We start from the raw sequence: 9792 nt of genomic DNA, 5'->3' as shown, positions 1-9792 counted from the left end.
TAGGTCTGAGGAAGTGAGTATAGACAAATATAAGTGCTAAATAGATTAGTACCATAATTTTGTATCAGTTGAATGTCTGTATGACATACTTTTTGTTTGTCCAGCAAACATACATCGATATATGCAATATTAGATTTTGGTCAACAACACTGTTGGTTGTGTGGCAAAACATTTAAGGTTCTTGAAGAAGACAGGCAACATTGAGAAGAAGTAAAGCATTTTAAACTCATGGATCACACCTCATAAAAGGGTTTGAAGGACATTAATTGTAAATAAGACCTGAACAAAAGACATAGAAGGTTAATAAAAGTTTTGAAAATATCTTAGGTGCTAATCTTTATTAAATGTGGGCTGTTTGTAAGGCAAAGCAAAAATTGACAGCACTTGTATTGGAGGTAAAAGCCTGGAATACTATTTTGAGTATGAACTGTCCTAGGCTAATTGCTGAATAAAATTGGTTATAGTCTACAGGTTAACCTAGGAGGTAGGCTATTATTAGCCACAATGTATAGACAAATACGCAGAGCCAATAGGCCTCATTGGCATTGGCATATTTATTAGACTTTTGACTACTTTGAACAACATAGGCCACTGTCTCAAAATTTTAGTCAGATGTCTTTAGTAGACCCAGTAGCCCTAATGGGCATGTAAGTGGAGCTGGTTGTCCTCCAATAATTTTGGATTTTAAAAAAGGGCCATAGAAGCTCAAATTTCCAATTATTTGATCCCTCTCCAGAGTTATAAGTATGGTCAATGTTGGTATTACCAGAATAATTTTTTTGGGGTCATGAAACTAGGGTAGATACACAGTTATCATCAATGTGAACAACTTATTTATGTAGCAAATTCTTTGCTGTCTCACCATTATGGAGTTATTCAAATAGAAAGTTGGTCATTTTTCTGTCAATTTCCACTAGTTTTTAGTCTTTTTTCTGTAAGATTGATTGTGCTATTGCTGCTATTGAATAATCATAAAATCCTTAAGATGTATTTGAGAAATTTCTCACAAGAAGAAACACAGGAGATCTAGTTTACATGTTTTGAATTTAATTGAAAGCATGGCAGAGCTTCACTCTGGCTACAAAATTGATTATTTTGAGGGCATAGTGACATTTTACAAAGATAATATGAAATGCTTAGAGTTTCTGAGAAACCATGGAGTGATCCCAAAGTTGGTGAAATGCTTCAAATGCAACAATGAGTGTCTTTTCTGAGAGCAGGATCATCACATGTGGAAATGTACAAGATCTTATGTTGTTCTGAAAACTAGAAAAAGGTGTTGATATTGATTTTCCATATCTGATTATAATGGAACATTCCTCTACCAAGCAAGGTTGTGAGTATGGAAGATTTTGCTATTTACAAATCATTTTCTGTCCCACAATTGGGACTACTCATCAGTCAAAGACTGCCTTGGGATGTCCCCATCCCTGCATATGGAACCCTCAAGAATCTGGGGTATATGCACCACTCCATCAATCATTTAGAAAATTTTGAATCCCTGGATAATCCTCAGTTTCACACCCAGACCATAGAGAGAATGTGGTTGGGCCTGAAAAACTGCATCAAGAGGCTGGGCATGAGCCCAAATTTTATGTACCAATTCCTGGTGCAAGCCCAAATTTTATGTACCAATGCCTGGCATGGTATATCTTTATTTCCACTGTAGGAGACAAGAAAAAACTCCTACATGCATTTTTTGTTCTAGCTGCAAAGCTCTATGTGCTGATGTCCATGAGGGTACAAGCAGCCTCTGTCACAGAAGAGGATGAAATTGAGGTTGTGCAAATAGCAGCTTATTTGAAATATTGTGAATAATTAATTTGTATGATCATTCTTGAGTTATATAATTGTTATCATAAGAGCAAAGTGGTTGATTGACTGACATTTGCAGCCAGCCAAGAGAATACACAAGTACTGCATTATGGTAAGCAAGTTATTTTTATTCAAAGTTAGCCCTTTTTTTTATTTCAAGCATTATTTGATGATAATATGCACAATAGAAAATAGATATTAGATAGAAGTTAGGTTAAGTACATTCCAAAGGCAGATTATTTTAGGCCAATTCTTTCATAAATAATCTTCTCTAAAAACATCCAAAATTTGTACAAATTGTCTCTAAAAGCCACAGAGCAATTCTTGGTCCTAAAATGTTAGTGATTTCAAATTTCCAATTAACAAAAACAGAAATGATTACAATTCTATATGTATAAATATAAGAATATTTGGGCTGGAATAACTCCATAATGGTGACTTTATGGTAGTTTTGCAAGAGAAAAAAGATGTTCAAAGAGTCAAAATGCATCTATTAACAATAGTTTCATGACCCAAAAAATTGTTCTGACAATACCTACATTTACCAAGTGCTTCCTCTGATAAATACACTAAAAGTATAAAGCCAATTGGGATGCTTGGCAAGCTAAATGATTAGAGCACTAGAGTCCCAATCTTGGTATCAAGGGCTCAAGTTTGATTCTAGACTTCTTTTTTTCATTCACAGAAAGTAAAACAATTAAAAATATATTCCTTTCTAGAAAAAGTTAGATTTATGGAGCAAAAATCAATATTAAACAGAAAAGAATCCAATTAAGAGGGGAAGAGTCTTTTCTTTTCATGAATAAGTATCTCCAAAATTTTAGTTCTAGTAGATATATTCTATTTTATCTCATATCTAGGTTGATTGATTTCAAACTCTCTGGATAGTTTTGTTTGGGAAGGGGGTCATCAACTCTGAATTGTGTATTGTAGGGGGCAATAGTTTTTGATAAAATTTTACTTTGGCTACTTTTGGCTATCTTGGAAAGGGGTTATGTTAGGAAAATCAAACTTTCAGTAATGAATCCAGGGCCAAAAAATACTATGGAAAGGCATTCCTAAGCTTCCATGTTAACCCTCTTTTGGTTTCTAAATCTTAGACATTTGCCTTCTTGACAGGTACCTATTGAAGTTTTGACAAAGTAACATTTTGTATTAATTTTCAGTTGTCAGTTTCTTTTTCTCTGGTTTTAGTTTTGAAAATGCAATTCCTGCTTTTTGAGTGGAATTTTAAGCTAAATTGATGGTTTTTTTTTTAAATTTAGCACAAAATTTGTGTTTTTGGTTCTTCTTCTTCTTGTCATACTTTGATCAAAGGACTTCATTTGTCTGTTACGACCTCTTCTTCCTGTTGGAGAATAGGCCTCCAAAAATGCTTTCATCATGAAGTTCCAATTCCAGAATTTGTATGAGGGTATATCTTTCTTTGCCACCTTCTCCTCTCTTCTGTTTGGTTAGTGGGAAGTGCGAGTACTTGAGCTACCTGTCCCCAGCTGTTTAAGGCCTAGAGGCTGGCTGGTACCAATACGACTCTTCCTACTCACTCTTGCTTTCTTCTGCACAGCAGATCTACATTATAAGCTAGCTCATTTTTATTGACTTTTTCATTTGAAAATGTAACAGAATCACAAGGTAACTTTAATATTGTTTAGAAACTCCAAAATCTCCGCAAAAATCAGGGCTGTTGAAAGATCTTTGCAACCAAAAAAATTGAGATTGAGCAAAGTTGTGAAGTTGAAAACAGTTTTGTTGTTCTTCATTTAAGCAGAATATCTATTTTGCAAGGTTTCACTTTTACAACACAAAGATTTTTAAAGGTCATCAAAGGCCAGGCCCCTCCAGAGAGAGAAAGAATTGAGGTAGTTACTTCAAAATACCTTCCCAGGACTCCTTTTCAAGATAGCCAAAAGTAGCTAAAGTAGAATTATACTCAGTTTTTATTTAGTCCTCACAAAAGAGAATACACTATGGCCTTTTCTCTTTTTTATGTCTGTCATCCAACAGGCTTTAGTAGTAGTAGTAGTAGACAGGTTTAATAGCAAAAAACTTGGCAGCTATTGCTGCTTTGCTTTTCTTTACAACATATTCAAAATCAAACTACAAATGTAAATATAAATCAAAGTATAAACATTAACTCTTATTGTACATATCAACAAAAAACAGGACAAAAGAATTACAATGGTTTATTCTTGCTTTAATGGGAACTAAATTATCTTCCTTTCGTGTTCTTCATGGTAGAGGTTGATCAGGTAAGCTTTGATGCTAGTATGTCATAAATTTGCATCAATGATGTTTTTCTTTCTATGAAATCTGTTTCTATCAAAATAATTGTGGCAATTTCCAGTTGTTTTAAGTTTGGCTTCGTTGTTCATTGTAGATTCTGTTCATTTTATGTTTCATATCTTCATTCACAGAAACTTCTAATCCTTTTAGGTTTTAAATTTTTGTTTCTTATATATTTTTCTGAATAAGGGTACTGCAGGGTGATACCACCCTTTTTATTGCAGAAGAATATAATTGTCATTTGATGTGTAAGTACACATCAGCTATTATGAATTAAAATTGGCTGCTTATTTTATGGTTGGGGACAAAGGGGGATGCCTCTGTAGGTGCATTTTTAATGCCAGAACATGTTAACTCTCATTGAGCCATCAGATAAATATAGAATTAGTTCTAGGGAAGGTCAGAGTTATAATATAATAAGATATCTAATTCTTCCTGCTTTCTGTAAACGTTTCTGGGCTACACCTTTATTATGAGAATAATGGGTAACAATAAGTCCTACAACCAAGCATAATTTATTCCATATGGGTAAAGAAAAATACCTCCTTGTGCTCGTGAAACATTGGGGGATGCTCATTCCATTAACACTTATAGAGTTCTAGTCCCTTTTTAAAAGGCAAATGTAAGTTTGAGAGCAACTTGTACCTGTCTTAGAACCTGTTTGGGTATCTAGTCCTTGTGCAACCCCTTAGGACATGTGGTCAACATTTTTAGGCTCCTGTTTTGTCCAGAACTGTTGAAAAAATAAATAAATTTGCATGTAAAGATGATATAACCCTCAGAGTCATTGGGACAAGGGTTGTAAGTTATGGAAGCAGTCAATTCACTACAGATATAGTTTATTGCAGACAGAAGGGGTGTTTTATCTGGAGAATCCAGTGGTGTGAAACTTTCAGGAAACTTTCTGCTGTGGGAAGGAGGAGGGGTTAAGTGACTGGAAAAGAGCCACAAAAAGTTTTTCCTGGCCAATTTGAAACTTAAGTTTGAAACCTTTCTAAAGGCTGCTATCCAGCTCTTGCCTAATCCGTTTGATATTGAATAAATTTTGAAATATCTATTTGTTGTAAATTTTATGATGCTTAATAAGGTTGCATATAAGCTGTCCAAATACTGGATGTCTTGAATATCAAAGTTTGTGTCAGAGGGATGGGGAAGGGGCTATTTTTTTGTCTCCAACCCAACAGAACATTTCTGCAACATAGGCTCCTGCTGGACTTCAGGTTTATGCATTGTTAAGTTGCAAAGTAAATCAAAAGAAACTAGGTGTTGTTATGTTGAGGGAAAGGGATAAAGTATAAAACATTTTTGTCTTCTCAATACTGATTCGTCTGTAAAAGGACCAATCAATAAAAGAAGGACCAACAGTTTTTTTCCCAAAACTTGAAACTGATAGTTTCACCTGAGAATAGGCCTAAATACTTGTTTTCTGATCAGGTAGGACTTATAATACTTTTTTTAGGCCAGTTGATTGAATTTTAATATTTTTGTTCATTCCAGAACAAAAGACTAAACAGGATGCATAAAAACGGGGCTTTAAATTTCGTTGTTCTAATCTGCTTGAAAATGACAGTTCACAAGATTCTTGGCTAGATGGACCTTTTCTGAAAGCAAAATTAGATCTAATTTGGTTGTATTGGTTGATGACGCCCAAAAATCAAGCAAAATTATTTTTTTTATGTCTCTGATAGGCTAGACTTGAAACTTACAAGGTTTGTGGCCTGGGCCAGATAGACTCCAACAGAAATAATGACATTTTGAAGATTTGCTGAATAGATATTAGCTTAAATTACCTTAAATTGCAACTTGGAGCAATTGAAGGATTTTACATCCTGTAGCATTGCTCAGCATTTCTTTGAAAATTGCCATGTGGATTGATTCGGAATTGTTTTGAATATTGAGTTGGTTTTATTGACTAGGGTTTATTTTCTGGTCTGGGACTCCAAGGTGTCCCATTCCAGCCTCCATTCCTTATTGCTCCACTCCTTGTTAAGTGAGACTTTGAATTCTTTGACGGTCTTACTGGATACAGTATGATTGCTCAGGGAGTTCCACTGGTCTACTACCCGGTTGGTTAGGAAGTGATGGCGTTTCTTCCTCTGAGCGTTGACCTTTATGAGCTTCTTAGAATGATCCCTTGTCCGCTGTGATGAATATATGAAGAAGAGACCATGAATTGGATTGTTGTGAATCAATTTGTAAGTGTTAATCATGTCACCCCTTTTTCTTCAGTAAGTCATACTGCATAAGTTCAGAGTTTGTAGTCTCATTGGGTAAGGAAGATGTTGGCACCCGTCTACTATCTTTGTTGCTCTCCTCTTTACTTTCTCTATCATGTCCTTGTCCACTTTGTAGAAGGGAGATACAATTGACATGCCAGTTTCTAGCCTTGGTCTGACAAAACTTTTGTCAGTTTGTCAGTTTCTAGGATGAGCTGAGACTCAAGGGGCATGTGGACACTGACATGGGACCACAATGAAGACAAACACTATGCAAAAGAAAATTTTGCAACACTTCCTTAATCCTTGCACTTTGTGCTGAAGTCTTATTTTTTGTCACAGTTCTTCTAGAAAGATTGCATAAGAAGTATTTTTAAAGAAATCTAAGTCTTTAGTGCAAAAGACGAAGGTTGAGAAAGGGGTAGTCCCCCTGATATATGAAATAATTTCTGTTTGTTTTAAGTTTTAATGTAGCTCCTTACTTTCAGTTGACATTTTTTTTTTTTTTTTTAGTTCTTTAATAAACTACTTCAGTGTACGTTTGTTGAAACAGTCAAAGGGATACAACAAAATATAATATGAAACACTATTTTAATAAAATGATGGATTACAATGCATGCACATCCAAGGGTTTCTACAGGATGAGGGTCAGGATGGTTTCAGTCCTATTGAAGACCAAGATGTGGTGCAGATTTTCAATCCAAATGACTAATGATTCACCTACCCTTTGAGTTGAAATCGTGTTGTAAAACTATCATTCAAAATTTATAGCAAAATGTACTTGTGATCAAAAATTTGATTGAGTATTCAAGTTTTGTCCAAATTGCAAATTACAGCCAACATTAGAATTTTTAAGTAGAAAAACTGAAAAGGTAAGCATATGTTCTTAATTTTAACCAGTATTAAAACTATATCAGTTGAAAACAAGCAGGAATTAACTAAACGAAAATACCCAAAAAAGTTTTCCTAAGAAATATAAAGACCTATGTAAAAACCTAAGGTGAGTTGAAATAAAATCATGAAATATTTCAAACTTGAGATAACAGCAATTACTATTAATGAATAACGGAAACCTAAAACGAAAAGAAATCAAAATGAGAAATAAATAGTCAACTTAAAATTTAAAACAAACAGAAGATACCATAAACAGGAGTAGGTCTATTGCCCCCTAAACTTATGAAAGGAGAGAGCATCATTTGCACTTAACTAAACACAAAGTGTGTTTTTTTTTATATATAATAGAATAAGAAATTGTAGAAACTTTCAGGTACTAATATGATTAAATATTAAACAATCACTCTCTTTCCAATAATCTTGATTATTGTAGTAATTTTCTTTCGTCTTTTGTTCAAGTTTGGAAAAAAAAACCATCCTTTTCAAAATACTTATCATTTCCAATGAAGTACAATTGACAATAAAGCTGCTTTGAGGATGTGAAGTATGTGTCTGTTTGGGGGGGGGGAGGTACCACTGTTATTTGTAAACCATGATTAGCCCTGGGATAATTTTCTGTTGTTTTGCTGTTGCTGGTGTTGATAAAAAAAACACGCTTCTCAAAATACAATTTTTTCAGGCTAGAGTGACTGATGCTCTGGTCTATACAAATTTTAGGGGATGATGGCTCTACTCCTATTTGTGGTATTTTCCGCTAGTTTTAAGTTTGACTTGATTATTCATTTCTATTTTTTTTAATGTTTGTTGAATCACTCTTAGTAGGTTCTATTATCTTTAAGTTTTAAATGATCATTCTCTTTAATTTTTGCTTTGTTGAGTTTCAATTATTCATCAACGGTAATTTATGTTCACTTTAGGCTTGAATTGTTCTGTGACTTTATTTCTGCTTGTCATAAGCTTTAATATGGCTCTTTACCTTTTTTTGAATTTTTTTTTTTGGAAAATGATTTCCTAAATTAATATTTAAAAATAACCAGGTTTCTCATCGTTTTCTCTAGGTTTAGAGAGATTTACCAATTAAATAAGTAAACTAGTTAAAAAAAAACTCAAATGGTTGTTGCAAATATGCTACTGCACAGTAAAAAAAATTGACAAAAATGGCAAGCTGATTTTCAATACACTGATAGGATTGGATTAAACGAATGATACCGTTGGTGCAACTATGTTACATATTAGAATAATTTACATCTTACCATATTTCTATGTAGATTCAAATAGCTGTCAATTATCATCAATAGCTTAGAAAATTGCCCTGTTTTTGGATCCACCTGTTAAAGACTGGGTAGCAGAGAACTCGGAATAGTTTTAGCGCTGCTTCCAAGGCTGTCATTTAATTAGTTTTTTTTATTTCTAATTCGAAATTTCATTAAAAGAAAAAAAAAAATCCAAACACACTTCTATGTAAGCCTCTGCATGCTTTTGAGTTTTATGGTTATATAGCAATAACTGTGAGATATGTTTGTCAATTCCATATTTTTATGATAGTCTTTTGTAGAAGAGCAAATTTTTGGTACGAAAATTTTAAACGTGTCATGCTTAAATAGTTATCCATTTTCTTTTATCAATTTACTGTAGATGGTAATGTTTTATCGTGAAATTATTTATTCTTTGATTGTGGTCCGAATTTTAGCCGGAAAAAGGTTAAAAGCTTATTTTCCATAAGGGAACACTATTGGGCAAAAAGAAGGAAAAGTTTTGGATCATGCCTGACCCTCAAGGGGCTGCAGACCAATTGTGTGCACTGTTTTTTAAGGGGAGTTGGAGGTGGAGTATACATACTGCAGACAATAGAGGGTGGGAGACGAAGCACATGCTCGAATAGTTTTGTTCAGTAAATTTTTATCAAACTGCACATCAAGAATTCTAAAAGTATTTCTAATTCAGGTCAAAATGACTTGCCCATATTACGAGCAAATGTTTAATAGTGATTTTATCAGTACTTAAAGAGAGCTTAATATCCTCGCAGTCCTTTTTTTGTAATATGCGTATTGAATCAAATGCTTTGAAAGATATTCCTGAACTTTTGCGGATAGAAATGTTAGGCTAGCTCCAACAGCGGCTCAGATGGCGGTGCCAATTCAATTTAGAAACCGAGGATATGATTATATTTTGTTGCATATGTGTCGTTTTGGTTGTTTTAAAGATTTAAAATCTATTAAAGTCCAATAAAGTATTATAACTCTGTAATGTTTTCTGTAAATCAGCTGCTTGCTCTTTTTCTTTGATTATATATATCTATTTGTAGACCTTATGAAGTCAGATGCACAACAAGTCATGTCTAAAGTCTATGAGCTAAGGACTTATAAAATCTACCCACAATACTACAAACAATTTCTTGGATTGACTCAGGAACACTTGCATCTCAGAACTGCTCATTCAAAACTTTTGGGCTATTGGACTTCGGAGCTTGGAGGATTAAATGAAGTTTTCCACATTTGGGAATATGGTAAGTCATCCTTATCTCGTTCTACGCTCCTCCCATAACCCTATTTCATAATTTACCGGTAACTCCAGTGAAATGAGA

General features: G+C 33.9%; 1 long non-coding RNA gene across 1 annotated transcript in view; it reads left to right on the top strand.

Annotated features, from left to right (window-relative positions):
• The first annotated feature begins 214 nt into the window (after window positions 1-214).
• Window positions 215-9792, top strand: part of LOC136027845 (uncharacterized) — a 34172-nt gene continuing 24594 nt past the window's right edge. The window contains exons 1-2 of the long non-coding RNA XR_010617671.1: window positions 215-299; window positions 9514-9714. This is a non-coding gene — a long non-coding RNA (uncharacterized LOC136027845). The remainder of the gene's footprint in view (window positions 300-9513; window positions 9715-9792) is intronic.

Source organism: Artemia franciscana, chromosome 6 (genome assembly GCF_032884065.1).
Source record: "Artemia franciscana chromosome 6, ASM3288406v1, whole genome shotgun sequence".
In the NCBI taxonomy this organism is placed as follows: Eukaryota; Metazoa; Arthropoda; class Branchiopoda; order Anostraca; family Artemiidae; genus Artemia; species Artemia franciscana.
Note: the sequence above shows the minus strand (reverse complement) of the source record. Positions and strands in the feature narration are given on the sequence as shown.